Genomic DNA, 16,035 nt, shown 5'->3' on the forward strand with positions numbered 1-16,035 from the left:
AAATGAAAACATGGTAGCATTTGTACCCAGCAGTTCCTTTAAAAGGGACATGTTGCAAGAATAAAGAGCAATTATTGAAGATCTAGTACAAATTTAGCACAACAACAAAAAAGTGCATATTATTGCTACAAGACTGGTAACATAAAAACACTGCAGAGGAACAGCATGTTTATAGGCCAAGTATTACCAGGAACAGGGCAATAAAATATTTGCTGCACTGGAAAAAAACCCCAAAAACGAAACGGTTGATTTGATAAATGAGGCCCTTAACAAAGTGTGTATTTACAAACTTGACATATTCACAAGTTACTTGCAGTCCATTCAGAACCCGCGACCCACTTTCTGGACTGTGACCCACTTTTGGATCACATCTTCTCAGTTAGGATCCACTAGTATAGAAAGTCAGTTTACTTGTCAACATCTGTTAGCATCCATATATGTAGCAGGGGTGGGGGAAAAATGATGCAGCATAGTATTGTGATATTTTGAGTGACAATATTGAATTGATACACAAAGGGTGAGGATTGTTTTTTTTTAATTATCTAAATTATTAATATTGAAATTACAAGTTACATTTTGCTAGCCTACCAAAATAATGAAAATCAAATGCTTTTTCAGTCCACCAGAATGACTGCAATGAGACAGACAGGCTTAAAATTTAATCTCAACAGAAGAAACAGAAAATGTCAAGGTTTTCTTCTGTGGACATAATTTTTAGTTGAAAAGGGTAAGAAACTGCAATATATGCTATATATTCAGCATACTGCAAACTTTTCAAATCGCAGTAGTATTGAATTGTGAGGCCATTGATCCCCATCCCATATATTTTAGCAACAATTAAAACATTGACAATATATTGATAAAAAAGTAAAAAGAGAAAAAAATGCTATGCTACGACAGACAACCACTGTCTGAAATAATCATTAACTAATTTACACATAATCATGAAAAAAACATCTAAAATTGCCATTGTTATTACTATCGGTTTGAGTATTATGGTGTACTGCAGTTCTGCGTGTGGCCGTATCACAGAAAAAGCCATTGCTCTACTGCTCTGGTATACACAATCAATGCCAAACACTGTACTGTCTCTCTTTTTCTTTCTTTTCAAATGTATTAAAAAGTAGAAAACTTGATGTAATATGAGTGTTACATGGGCCATATCATTATTGACTTCTTTTGTAACGTGTTAGTATGTCATAAAAAGTCATAGTATAGGTCATGAAAAAAGTCTTTAAAAATTACAGAATGATATGTCTTCAGAAAGTCATATGCTGGCTACCTAAAGCAGCATTTCAAGTCATCAAAACTTTGAGAACCCCCAGTCTAAGATTTTTGTTTCAAAGTGCTTTAAAATGGTTTATTTAGCTGTCAAGTTTCTAAGAATTTCTCTTGGAGGAAATGGCCTCCAGAACACCCTAAAGTGTTGGTTACAGAAGTCATATATTGAATACTAACCCCTCTCCCCAAAATTAAACAGGTGATTTCGGCCCTGCCATATATACATTTGGAGCGAGGTCTCAAAGTGGACTCGCTGATAACGTGATGTCTAGTATTGTTTGTGCTGTGTGACTTACAAAGTGTGATGTATTATCTTACATAACTTTCCTCATTCCCATTCTGGAAAACCATTAAAAATTAACGAACCCTCAGAAACGGTTGCTCTCCAGACTATAAATTCCATTTTTAATTATTATGACGCATTCGGGCGGAAAGATTCCCAGGACCTCACGCAGCTGAACTGTGCAAGATATGAAACCAGCTCCTGGAAGAAGAGATAGCAAAGGTGACGATATGCAATTATAGGCAGAAGCCACATGAATTCTTGCTCACACTGCGGGGGGGTGGGGGTATGTCTCACCATGTGTGTTTAGTATGATTTTTGAAAGTTTTCTATTGTCCATGTTTTGATTCATAGCCAAAGCACTGAAATAATAAAAATGTTATTTGATTTGTGAACTGAATTCACAGGATAAATGGCTTCTTCCCCACCCAAAGAAATTGCTCTATTATCATGCACTTGGATTTTACTTCTTTCAGTTTGTCTTGCCTCAGCCTTGATTAAGAGAGTTCGCCCTCTGTAAACAAAACACAATCACTGTTTTACTTGCTGTGCTGTGCAGATAATTGTCAGCAACCTGCTGTGGAAAAAAAAAAGATGCATGTTTCTCCTGTTGTGGGCAGTTGGTGCTCCGTTGCTGATCCAGTTTTACATGACTGAACCTGACAAGGCCATTTCACTTTTCTGTCCCAAAGTGCACTTTCATTTCCACTCTGGCTCTCAAATCAGTGCAACACAGTTTGTACCGAGCCAGCCGCTTTTGGTATATCATGTAAGTGCTACATAAATAGTCCTGATTTTTTTTTCCCCACAAATCTGTAGAGACGATGATTATGTGGCTTTATTCTCCTGGCCGAATTCTCAGCACAACAGCTGCTAATAGATGTTGATCTCAGTCCTGTATCTTCATGTATTTGGTCCCAGAAGACGTGCACTTGGCTCGCTCTTTCCCTCCTCTTAATGATGAACAGAAATGAGAGGGAAAAGAGGTCTAAGAAAACACTGATGATTTTTATGAAAGACAGGCCAAAAGAGTGTAGAGAATGGATAATTTTCAAGCAAGTGAGTCATACATTGCATATTCTGGTCCTCATGGAGACATTTAGCCTTATACTGTAATAACCAGGCAGTATGATATTAAAGCCCTTCATTATTCATAAAGTCAGATATTGTATAGGATATGAATATATTTAGAAGACTGGAAGGCATACAGACAACTGTTGCATGAAGATATAAAAGCTCCCTCTTACTGCTGAAATAACAGCAGTATGTAAAGAAATTTTATATAATGCTTCTAAATGACATGAAAACAAACAGTATAGTTCTGATCGCTTTAAGCTGATTTCACAGGAGGAAACACATGCCCCAAAACAGAGGTAGAGGTTCATTAGAACCTCTGAAAAATGCTCAGAAATCTTTCCATGACTAAAGTGTCAGCTAATGCAGTCACCATACTCTTCTTAAACCTATTCTATTCAAAAGATATGGACTATCAAATAAATTTGTGCACTTGTGACAGCCATCCCCATCGCTTAAAAATGAATTTAAAAAGTTAAATTTGTCCTTGGGGTCAATCTGACCCCAAATGAAATCTTTTGCCATTAAAATATGTTTTTTATACTTATGTAAACAAGGTCTATTGGCCCTAAATTTCAAAACAAAGGGAAAAATGTGTGGTAATGGGTTGGACTGAAGTAAGACTAAAGGTGTAACACAGAATATGCTTTAAATAACAGTCAAAACAGGGCGGGGTCAAAATGACCCCAGAGGACAAAAGGTGTACAGCAATTGGGAGGACATTATGAGGGTTAAATTTTTCATTGAAATGCAAGAACATCATGCACTGAGAGAAGATAACCATGAAAAATCATACCTATAAGTACATATTTTCCATCCTAAACGATACATAACAAAAACAAAATGTGACAACCAACCCTGAAGAGGAGCTGGTAACTAAGCTAACAACAAGTGGAAAAGGTAGAAAAAGTGCAAATCCATAAAATGTTGAGAAAGGTGCTGGACCCACACAAAATACAAGCAAAAACAGAGTTGCTAGCTCGAAACGTCACTTGTGAGTAGCTCTTTAAAAGCTGCAAGGGAATCTGAAGTGTGCGGACCTTTCTCTGTTTTTAACAAGCTAACAACCACATACTGTGCCTATGGGCTAGCTGAAGAAAAAAGTAAACTACAGCTCTTCTTTCATTCTTCTTAATGGTAACAACTGTTTTATTCTAAACCCAATGTGTGACAGCCTATGAGAAAGACAGAAGAGCTGAATATCTAGATTTTGACATGAAAAACACACTCTTGTGTGCAGCAATTTTTCTTGGTGAATTAGAAAACTTCAGTCTTACAATGACAAACAATGCATTAAACATTATTGTAACAGCTGTCAAAAAGCACACTTGGTGGTACTGCTCTAATTGGGATGAAAGAACTACTCGGCTTTAAGCAAACACACTTATTCAGGCGCACCTCTATGCCACTTTTTTGGCCCACTTTCCTCCATTTTGTGGATATATTTGTCGAGGTGAAAAGTGGGCCAGAACCTTCCCACGAGCCTCCACATGTAGACAGGAATTAGATTTATTACCCAGAATGCCCCACAGGGGAACGCTGTCCCCTGCCCTGTCTAGGCAGAATCGATGAAACATGGAGGGGAGAAGGGAGGAGTGGAAAACAGCAAGACGAAGAGGAGAGGTAACAGCTATTTTGAATCTACAGCGTACCCAGGAGAGAGAGAGAGAGGGAGGGAAAGCGAGAGAGAACATCTTGTAAAGAAATGAAAATGCATAGAAAAAGAGACAGGGGGCGAGCAAGAGGGCAGAAGGTCCATAAGTTACTTCAGACACAGAGCCACATGAAGTACAGATGAGCTCTACATCCATGCAGGAGGTGCCATACCAGTTGTTTTCAGCCTTTTTCTCCCTGCATGACATGATGCCTCCTCAGCCTCCACCACTGAAAAGTTAACAGCAGTTCAACCAAAGATAGACGGGTTTATTTAAAGTGGCTAGAGACAATATTTTTGTATCGACAGTACATGACCAGGCGTATTTAAAAAGGGAGAATCATAGCCGACCCTGTAGCTCCCGTAGCTCTATGGATTTTATAGATTTTTATGGTCATTTTTTTCTGGCCCACAAATTTAATGTTTTTGGTTCATGGTCGCTGCTCTCATGCTGCTTTTTCTGCCACACCACGCAGCTGTTTCCAGTGAAAAGGCCACACTGTACATGTCCTGCTCAGCACCAAACGACAGACAGACACACTTAGCAACTAGAAACTAATGTACATAGCGGAGCATTTTGTGGCTCAAAAACTACATGTTACACACAGAAGTTGGTGGAGCAAAACAGAGCTAAAAGCAAGGTAGCCGCAGGGTCTTAAAAGTCTTTAAAAGCCTTACATCTAACATTCTCAAATTTAAGGCCTTAAAAAGTCTTAAATTTGTCAACAAAGTCTTAAATTTTGTTTACAATTTTTTTTCTTTTCCTCTCACAGTGATGCTGCTCACTTCACATCCTGCTATATTTGAGATGTTATGACAGATTGTCTGTGATGGATGGTGTTTTCAATCTCGCCACTCAATGCAGGAACTCTGCACTGAGCCGCAAACGGAGTTCCTCGAGACAATTACCTTATATCTTTAGATTCGTAAAATCTACCGGATTTAATGTACATGTAGCATAGCATGCATATGCATAGCACCCTTTTGCATTATATCCTTTAGATCTTTACCTGTATGGCCTTGAAGGTGGCATTCAATTTCATTCTAAGTGATATGAAAAAAGGTCTTAAAAAGCGTCAAATTTAACTTTGAGAACCCTGGGGGTGCCCTGGAAAGGAAAGTAAATATTGAGCTTAAAATATCATTTGACCAAGAGCACGGCTCCAAATGATTGCTAATTTTGCTGCGTAACTGCTGGATGTGTGAATAAGCAGCTGATTGGTAAAATGTTAGTCATATCAACTTAAAAGGTAATGGTAAATACTGTGTTTAAAACTTCTTTTTGCTGCCCCCAAGAGGCCAAAAAATTTGCTTTTGCAGGGAGAGTCCTGCAATAAGACCTGCTCCTGATCCACAACCATGACGTTCACTACTGCACCCTCCCTGCCACCCGCACAAATCAACAATTAGTTTTGTAACCAGATGATACAAGATCCCCAGCTCAACTTGAGACCACAAATCCTATAATAATCATGTGCTGTTCAAATAATTTGAAGACGCTGTGAGTTTAAACTGATAATTTTGGAACATGTAACAACTCATAGATACTGCTGTCATTTTCTAGCTGGCGCAGAAGACACAAAGTCAACAGTTTGAGGATCAAAACATGAAATTCAATTATTATTATTATTAATACTATGACTATCAGTTTATTTTTCTATATAAACAATCAAATACCCGCATGTACCCCTTTTCAACCAGAATTGAACCTGGAAATAAAAATAAGAAAAAATGCCATTCAAAATTCACCTTTTATGCTGGTCACCCACCGGTCCCTGCCCCGATGCAGGACTCTGATTGCAGGTATAATTAATATAATTGTAATAATCCTGTGTGTTATAAGAAATAAGATCAAAAATAGTTGAAAACCAAAACAAGTAAAAGGAAAGGAAAGAGGATTTTTTTTCCTTTGTCCTTGCCAGCATTTCTTTAAGTCTTTATCTATTCATTTTGTTTGACAACTGAGACATATGACATTATTTTGAAATGTCTTACATGTTGTTCCACTACATAAAAAAACACATCCACACAACATATGACAAGTGTCATAACAAAGTATGGATGCTCAATCATAATGTCAGCTATGTCACACAGTCCTATTTGCCATAAATCCATTTTAAATCTCTTTGCCCTGCTTCAGTATAATGCCCCTCTTCTCATCCATCAGTCATTGATAATCTATCAACAGGCTCCACTGTGTTATTTACTGAACTGTGTAAGTGGTAGATGGTGTCCCAAAAGCAATTTGCACTCAAGCATCAACAGATGCATCTTGTGACAAATAACATACTCTATACACATCCATAAATAGATCAAAATAGACTGGAAGGATGACGTTTATGGATTTCTTTCTTTCAGTCCCAATGGGTACGATATTCGATGTTTAAAGGTACATAAGTATTACCTTTACAGCTCAAGCTTTAATGGCAAAACGGTTGCAGAGTACAAAAACAGTGAGGCAACAGAAAAACTGAAAGAACAAGCTCAACAAAGTCCAGCTGCATGGAAAATATACCATGGACAGCATCAACAAACGCAGATGATTAAAAACTAAAATTGGGAAAACACACTGAATACACATGGGAAGGAGGGTGTTAACGAGGGACAGGTGACCACAATGTTAAGGGGGGACAGGTGAAACAAATCAGGGCAGGGCAGACCATCACAAACACAAAAAGTAAAGTGAGATATGACAGGAATGACCTTCAATATACAAAAGGAAACACTGTTAAAATAAAAAATAAAAAAAAAACAAGATCATGTCAATACCATCAAATATAATCGAGGTACCATTACTGAAATATAATAATTGATTTATGTGTAGGCATCACCTTAATGCTGCATCAGGCAAATGCAGGGCTAATTTGAAGTAATAACAAATAATAGCATTAACAATAATAACGAGTAATAACAAAGGTAACAATATATTCTCATATAAACATAGTGAAGTAAAAGTATATAACTGTATTTGCTTCTAAAATGTAGTGGAGTAGAAGCGTGAGGACCAAAGATGTGGACTTGTGTCACATGACTCTAATCAGACAGCGGTCACAAATGTTTTGACTAGACTTGACAAAATCAGAAAAGAACTTGGTAGAACCTCTAGTAAGTACAATTGTACACTTCCTTACTAAATGTGTTAAGTTACCTTCCATCAATGCAATAGAAAGTCAGTTCACTATTAAACCCCTAAGTTAAATTGTTCTGAATGATGTATATTTTTACGGTAACTATTTGTGGCATTTAAAAATTGCAATATTGCCATTTTGTCATAAATTATACGTCAACATATCCATTATAACACCCCTCATAAGTGCACAGTGCCTGTTGCAAACACAGCTTGTCTCAATGTGACTTCCAGCCATTGTTGACACAACTCATTGACAGTGTCTCATAAACGGTGAAAGCATCTCCTGGCTCCTCCGTTTGTTCCTGCCATCCTGCATCAGACTCATTCAAATACCACTTAATGTCCCCACGAGCGGCTGTACATGGCGTCAGTAGCAGATGGTTGGTGCGTGTTTGTGTACATGCAGCACATATTTAGGTCAGGTACACCACGGTCGCTGGTTGCCATGGGAACTGGGTATCAAACATGACTGCAATCTCTCGGAGAAATCGACTTGTGGCCAAGATCCCCGCTTCCACACCTCTCATCCCCTCTCAGCACTTAACACATTCGGATTATGTGGGAATATTCACTGGGGAAAGTTAATATGGTCACAACAAGCTCAGACTGAGCCTGACAGCGTTTTTCTCTGCTGGTGATGAGAAGGGAGATGAAGCATCACTTTAGATCAATAATCCAACACACATCTGGTCAGCCGGAGACACACTGGTGTTGCCTTCACTGCCGTTGACCTAAATGTACTGTACGAAATCCTAATCCCACAGTATGACCTGGAATATCAACTCCACCTTACACTTGGCGCCTGTTTTGGATCTGTTCACAAACGGCCGTACATGACCTTGGGGATTCACGGGAAACACAAAGGGATTCTCCCTGCCTGTCTCTGCCTGTCTCCTTCCATCACACACATTCACTACACACACACACACACACACACACACACACACACACACACACACACACACACACACACACAAACATGCACTCTGTATGGTAAGCGCACGTGATTGGATTCAGTGAGCTGCTGATGCATGTTGAATACTGATGAGGTTCTTTGGGTCTTGGAAAAAAAAAAGAAAAAGAAGCGGTAGAAAGCTTCCTCTGTGCCTGCAAGACAGAGAGGAAGGAAAGGAGAGAGAAGGGAGAGAAAACAAACCTACCCACATTATTCATCAACGTCAAACCCTGTCCTCACCTCCTGGTTAGACCGTGCACGTGCACCCAATCACATATCGACACACATAGGTGGAAGTACCTCTTCACATTCACACGTGACTCTCTGTTATGCACGCCTGGCCTTTCTTATCACATAATTCATTGTCAATACGCCTTCGAGAACTGTAGTGCACAAACTGGCCTCTCTCTCTCCACTGTGTCGTCCCCATGCTCTCCTGCAGTGGATATACACACAAACCTGCTTTGTCCTCCTCAGTGTCCCAGTTTTTATGTCTGTTCAGGCTAATGAGGTAAAAAATTAGCTTGAGGCACACCAGGGGAGCTTTTAGGGTCAGCGGCATGCAAAGCAATTTTTGGTAGCTGCAGATAGGGCATTGCGAATTTATAAAAAAGGGTGGACAAAAGATCGTATAAAAGGCCATTGATGGCATCAGTTATGTCAGGCCAAGTTGCCGAGGCCCGAGTCATCCAAAGCAGCAACTTGGTAAAAAGTCTGGTGATATTCTATATAATCTCTTATTGTCAAGAAATACCATTAAAAGACCAAAAACAGCAATTAAATGATACTACTAACAAGTGTGTCCTGCCTGACTTTGCTTATTCTTCTGCGCCGTACTCTGCTAGCTTGGCATCATTTGCAAATTGGTCTGGAGCAATGGCCTAAGGCTGCTTTCAAACCTGGATCATATGGCGCAGTTGTGCCAAACAGGGACTGTTTCCCCCCTTGGCCCAGTTCCTTAGGGACATATGTTAACCCATCAATCACTCTCTGTTGCTGAACAAAACAAGCGAGCAGAGATCGCTGAGAGGGGGGGGTCTCGGCCCGCTAGTTCGAAAACGCACCAACCACAGGATTTTATGATAGAGGATGTGATTTTAGCATATTTTCAACAGCTAAGCCAAAAATACATCCATCTACTGATCATGAAATCTTTCCGCAATCTCATAACTGATCCTGACAAAGGCCAGTATCGCCATTACAGGCATGTGCATCACCACAGGCATGCTTTTACATTATTATTACTTTTTAATATAGTCTCAGCAAAGTTTTTCAAAACTTACATTTATAACAATATATCTGTGTTCAACAATGGGACAGGAATGGGCCTCTGTCATCAGTATCAGTGCAGAACTGGCTCAGAAGCTGTCATATAATGGCCTAATAAACAACCTCACAGCAGGTAATGCAGACATGTAGAGCCTCCAACTACTGCTAAAATGCCTTTTCTATATTTATTCTGTATTATTTTGTGACATCATTTTAAATATAAAATAATCATAATTATGGACAGAATTTTATGGACACTATCCCCTATTTTTGGAATAATTCTCTAATAACCCTTCCCCCTTTTTTAAACTAAAATTTTGGTAGTTTTCATGCCACCTCTTAGTAATTTCTTGTAATTTCTTGTAATTTGTGGTCAATGCTTTTTTTGCTCCATGTTTTCAAAAGAAACCAAACCGATTTGGGTCAAAAAGCTTGTGACAGGTGTCTAAATTTTCTTAAACAAGAAAACTAATGTCAATCCAGGTTTCAGGGAATTTAAGTGGCATCGTGTTATCTCGGCTATTGTATTAGCAGAGTATAGAGGTCAAACAGAAAGGGGTCAGAAGCATGGATAGTGCTGTCAAAGTTCACTAACGTGTCTGCTGAAATGACTTGATCAGGCATTTTCAGTTCAACAACCTCACGTCAGTTGCACTTCTCGAGGTAAAGGCAAGAGATTATATTAAATAAAAGAGAAGAAAGCTGCAATACTCAACAAACAACACCCTGTTCCAAAAATTGGCCAGCTACAGCTGCACACACATAGTTTACCCACAACAGTACACACACACACACACACACACACAATGAAACAGGTGCTCGGTGGTGACCTGACTCGGAAATAATAACAACCTTTGAAACAGGGGCACGGCGACCCAACAGATACTCAAAAAAAGGGCATGTGTACTCACCTGTTTGAATGTTTCTGACTCTGTCTCTGACTGGTTAGGCCTGCAACCGACAATATGTAAATGTTATTTTAATGCTAGGAGTAGCTATCATTTACTAGGTTATTAGTTTGCTTTCCATAGTAATTCAAAGGCTGGCTATCAAAGTGGTAGACACATTAATTTATTAGCTAAATACAACTTAGGCTAGATAATACATGTAAGCCGTATCTTTAAATTTACATCTAACATAGTAGTCAAAGGGTACTTAGACCATTGTTATCTAGCTTGCTGCTAACGTTAGCTAACCTGCTACATGTTTGCTGACTCACCTCTGAGGGCAGCGGAGAGGGGTTTGGCCATGAGCTGGCGACTGCTTGTAAAAAAAAATAATTTTTTTTTAAAAGTATCTAATTTAGGGAGCTTTGCAACCTTCTCCTCTCGTTCTTCTTTCTCCTGTCTCTTCTTGCTACTGCTTTTGTGTTTGAATGGCCTGACTGCTTGTTTGGCTTGCCTCGCTGTGCTCAGCTTGTCAGTGTTGACAGATTTTCGCTTCACCTGTCTAATCTAGTGTACTACCAATAATTAATTTAAAAAGTACTACAGTGACGTGTAGTGATAGCGACAGCTTCACACATTAAACTGACCCGAGCTCAGCAGTAGAATCGCCCTTATGTCATTAAATTCCCTGGTTGGTAATCAACGTAAAGTTACCACTGACTCCAGATCAGTGAGAAAGCTGGGACACATTGCGTCGCTGACGTCATTTGCGGGCGGCCGCGCCTTTACCCATGATCCCCTGAAACACCTTACCGCCAAAACTAGCTAGCAGCTAAACCGAGCTAACCAGATTCACGTTGGGGAATTGAAAAGTCAAAACGGACCGTTTCATTTTTAAACGCCCACGGAAAATAAACGTGCCGGCCATGTTGGATAACTTTTCAGCCACACCTGAGGAGGAGCAGGACAGGGAGCAGCCACCTGCCAGAGCGAGTGAGTTTAAATATATTTAAATTTCTTTATCAGTCTCTCTCTCTCTGGCTACCATTTTGCGTGCGTTTGTATTTGTGTGTGAAAATGCAGTCAGCACAATTGTCCTACAGTAATCATTTTAACTCCTGTATTTGGCTGTTTCTGGTTTTTGGGAGGGCGGTATTACTTTTCATGCATTCATATTGAAATTTCGACATTGATTTTAGCCCCATCAGTGTATGGTTTAGCCTCACCTTTATATAGCAAAAACATGTTCTGGTGTTGCCACTGAGTGTGATAGGACTTGCTTATTTGAGGGTCAAAATATCAAATTGAATAGTAGGTATAGCTGAGGTAAATATGTGATTGACGATAATACCACACTTCGACTTAGACTTAGACTTTGAAACATTTATTTATCCCACTTGTGGGAAATTAACTTGTCACAGCAGTCGTGTGTACAGAAAAAATATATAAAATATCAATATATACAAAATATAAAATATACAAAAGTGCACAAATAGGCATGTATCAAAGAAGAAGAAAAAATTCACACATTCAACTTATTACTGCTAGGAGCTCTCTCTATCAAATGGTACCAGATTGCATCCTCCAACCTATAACCTACCTACCTACAACCACTCCAAGCAGTGAAACATGACATAGTGCTGGGCAATGGACAAATGTCAACAGCATACAGCGTGCACAGCAGGGGCATTTCTGGGATTTGAGGACATAGGGGGACTGAGCCCAGACTTTTCCCAGACCAGAGATCCTACTTTGATGCGTTTTTTTATACACTCTGGCACCTTACTTAACCAAAGTAGAGATCCGAGGCTTTTTCTCATTATTAGGGACTGCTTGTTATTTATGAGAGGGGAAGTGGTGATGCAAAAAAGGAGAGGCATGTCAAATAATTATTTTAGCAAGGGGGAGGGATTTTATTGGCTTAAGGGATGGGCATACAACTTTAATGGTTTTGTATTTATTTTAAAGCCAAATTTTAACATCCCTTCCAAACTTCTTTAATTCTTTAAAGATGGATGGTCATTTTTCTTTTCTTGCCTTTTTTGAGACTTGCCTTCTTTGTTTTTTTTAAAATGAAACTCTTTGCCTATTTGTTTTATTAAGATGTGTGTCCTTAGTAGTAATAAATAGGCTTGTGGCTGAGTGCCAGTGACAGTGTGGGGAGAATATAACAGAGTGACTAAAACATGCTGGTTTTGTTCTTTTAATTTGATTTGTTGAAGCAAAAAAAGTAGAAATAAGTGCTAACCTTATCTTTTAGTTCTTGAAGCCTTCAAACTAATGTGTGCTGAGAGCTGGAATGAGGAAACATCTGTAGCTGGCCTTGGGCTTTCTGCTGTCAATTAGAAACATTGCCTCTCCTTAATATTACCTATTTAGTAACTGGCTTGACAATAAAAAAGAACAAAGGTTCAGAAACTTGGCCCAGAGGAAGCCTTAAAGTAAATATGTTACTTTTCAAATAAAAGCCACTGAAGTATTGTGTATCTTAAGTGGATACAAATTTCCCTGCGGTTAGTGAATCTGCATCCAAGCAGAGCTTAATGCCCCAGAGTGAGTGCCAATATTCTAATATTACAATCCTGCAGTGTAACATGTATATTTTAGACTACAGGTAGTCTAGTGTGAAGCAGGATGCTCCGTGGCTTCATTTGACCACACCTGCTCCAGTATTTGATATGTCTAGAAGTTATTCCCGTACTCCCTGTGGGTCTAAATATCCTCCCAAGCCTGCTAGTGCTGCTGCTGAAATTCATCTGATGATTGAGTCAGGGATGATGCCGGCTGTCTGCACTTCCAACAGAATGACTCAACACTCACATCCAATCGCTGTCATGCTCAAAGAAGTGACATGACAGCACATTCGTCTGAGATAAAAGGTGCATCCTGTCGTATTTTGCACCGCTGGCATGCAGATTGCTTTGAGTGGCTTTGTCTTTTTTTTTCTTATAAATGATACATGAAACCAAAGAAAACTGTTAATCTAGGATTTGTTAAAGTAGAGAAAAATGGTCATGACCTGCTACCTTCGTGTGTAATTCAACCATGTATTTTTTTAGAGCTGAAATTCATTTCCTTTGATGTATTACACTGAACTGGCACAGTACAGGTTTGTCACTGTTGATTAATAGTGTGCCAGCTGAGACTGATTCAGTTTAACTCAGTTACCTATCAGTGTTAAATGAAACTCCAATTGACTTGCTAATGATTCTTGAGGACAGATGAGCCTGTATTAAAGCTTCACAGTAATTAGGTTGATCTCCTCTGTTACACAGAGTATGGCATCTTCCACATTATCTGCAGGGAAGAGTCTCTTTCTGCCACAAGCGATGAATCAGATGCAAAGCCATCTAAGTAGTGAGTCATCAAAACAAGCCGGCCAGATGAAGTAGATGTACCTTGTCAATGAGGTTGTCGACTCTTGAAAAGCGAGCAGCATTTTGACAGAAATTCGATTGAAATCTTCAAGTGCCCGCTCACAATGCAGTGCCAGCTTCATGTACAAACCATAACCAAAATCTGTACATCATTAACATTTCAACTGACCTTTTCTGTGTGTCAAAATACAACCAGTCGTGTCAAATAGGACCGCACAAACACCAGAGCATTCAGACAAAGACCTGCACAAGAAGAATAACCTATAACAGTCCCCCCCTCAAAGACCGTCACTTATTAGAGGCATTTCTGCTCATTTCCTCTTAGCTGACAGTTTAATTTTGTTCTCAAGCCTACAATATATCAGGTAAGACACATCACCGAGCTTATAGCGCCATCTTGTGGTGCTACGAGGCATTGGAGTCATCAACAACAGCATTTCAAAAGAGGTTGCATTACAGAGGCTTGAGAGAACAAAGTAGATTAAGATCAGAGTGAAGCTGTTAATGAATCGGCAACATAATAAACCCCAAATCTCCATTCCATGAAGAATGGAAAGCATACAAAACCTGACACGTCTAATTTTTAATACACTACAACTTCCACTGTGTACACTTCCTTTTAGCAAGAGTATTGTGTAAGTTTATGTTGTGCCTTTTTCAAATGCTACAAACATCTAATTTCTCTCCTCTGTTCTCACTTCCTAAATATTATGTACGTTAGAGCAGCTAATCTCATGGTAAGATCAGTATGAGGACCTCAGTGTGAAATTATGGGCTGGTTTTGTGAGTTTATGCTGCTGAGACATCCACCTACATGGTAATATAAAGGATTAGAAATATTACTGTATGTAATGTAATAACTTTTGATTATTACTTTTTTTTTTAAATATTGACAAACACAGAGTACAATAAACATGTATTAAGATTAATTTTTCTGTTTCCTAAAATAAACAAACCTTAGCATCCTTGTCTGGGCACAAAAGGTCAGAGGTCAAATATGTCATTCACAGACCGATCTTATTCTTTGACATGATCATCAAAACATTGAAAAATTGTTTAAAAACAGCAGGCAAGGTGTCAAACTGAACACATATGCGATTTGGTCTTTGATATTAGAAGTATGTGCCGTAAATAACTTCTGACAGACAAGAAAGCTTGTTCATTCAAAAGAAGGTCAAAGGGCAGTATTTTTAGTTCCTTTTATGTGGCAACTCACGTCACCTCTTTTTTGTCACCATTTCTCTGCAACAGAGGAACTATGTTACTGTAGGTGGTTTGATTATATAATATATCTGTATACTGATTCTAACTGAGATATCTGAATGAAATATCCGCCACTGAACATCATAATCTTTACCCTAAGATCAGTGCTGACATTGACGAAACTAACTATTTTTATCCTGATGTTTTTTCAGTAATTTGACCACATTCTGGAGATATCTTTTCCAGAAGACATTTAGACACCACGAACTTTGAGGAAAAGACAAAGACCTTTCCTGTTTCTTTTCATTCAAATAGGTCAAACATATCCTTAACTCTAGCACAGATTTTAAGAGCAAGAGAAAAAAAAACACAACATTCAAGCAAACCCAAACCCAAGACTTTGTTAAATTTAATATTATAATATTGATATTGTATCTCTTTATCTCCCAGTTGCATCCCTACAATATTTTTTTCTTGATAAGTAGTTTAATATAAACATACTATTCACACCAATTATTTCACATTGTGAATCCTACAAATTAATTATAAATACATAAGGTGTACAGTTTGGGTTTTTTTTTTTTTTAATTAACTCAGTTTAAAGTCACCTTTATGTTAGTAAATACTCATGGAAATTTTTGTTGTTTTTTCTTTTAAACTAATCATTGTTCAGAAACAAATTCTGGCCATTACATCAAGTTGATGTACATGCAGTACAAATAACAGTCTGAGCATAAAACGTATGGAAAATAAATCCATATCAGTTAAAATAGCAATATAATAAAACAACTAAAAGAGTCAGAGGACTATTCAGAAAATAATATACGGATGTTTTTGTAAACATGAAAGGCTCGTCCAGTTTTTATACATTTCGGTGCTTTCTTGAAATTTTAATTTATTCATGAAGACGGGTAAAAGTGCC

The 16,035-nt window shown here is 38.5% G+C and overlaps 2 protein-coding genes across 2 annotated transcripts in view; one reads left to right on the forward strand and one right to left on the reverse strand.

Annotated features, from left to right (window-relative positions):
• The window catches only part of LOC121958652 (retinol dehydrogenase 13-like), a 67,463-nt gene extending 56,569 nt beyond the window's left edge, over positions 1-10,894 (reverse strand). The window contains exons 1-2 of the mRNA XM_088070080.1: positions 10,866-10,894; positions 10,558-10,597 (exon numbers count right to left, since the gene is read on the reverse strand). The gene's annotated coding sequence lies outside the window, so the exon portion shown is untranslated. The remainder of the gene's footprint in view (positions 1-10,557; positions 10,598-10,865) is intronic.
• Positions 10,895-11,339: 445 nt separating this feature from the next.
• LOC121959354 (uncharacterized) overlaps positions 11,340-16,035 on the forward strand; it is a 33,467-nt gene continuing 28,771 nt past the window's right edge. Inside the window, exon 1 of the mRNA XM_088070081.1 lies at positions 11,340-11,526. The gene's annotated coding sequence lies outside the window, so the exon portion shown is untranslated. The remainder of the gene's footprint in view (positions 11,527-16,035) is intronic.

This window comes from Plectropomus leopardus, chromosome 19 (assembly GCF_026936395.1).
Source record: "Plectropomus leopardus strain MGB_pleo_1.0 chromosome 19, ASM2693639v1, whole genome shotgun sequence".
Lineage (NCBI taxonomy): Eukaryota > Metazoa > Chordata > Actinopteri > Perciformes > Serranidae > Plectropomus > Plectropomus leopardus.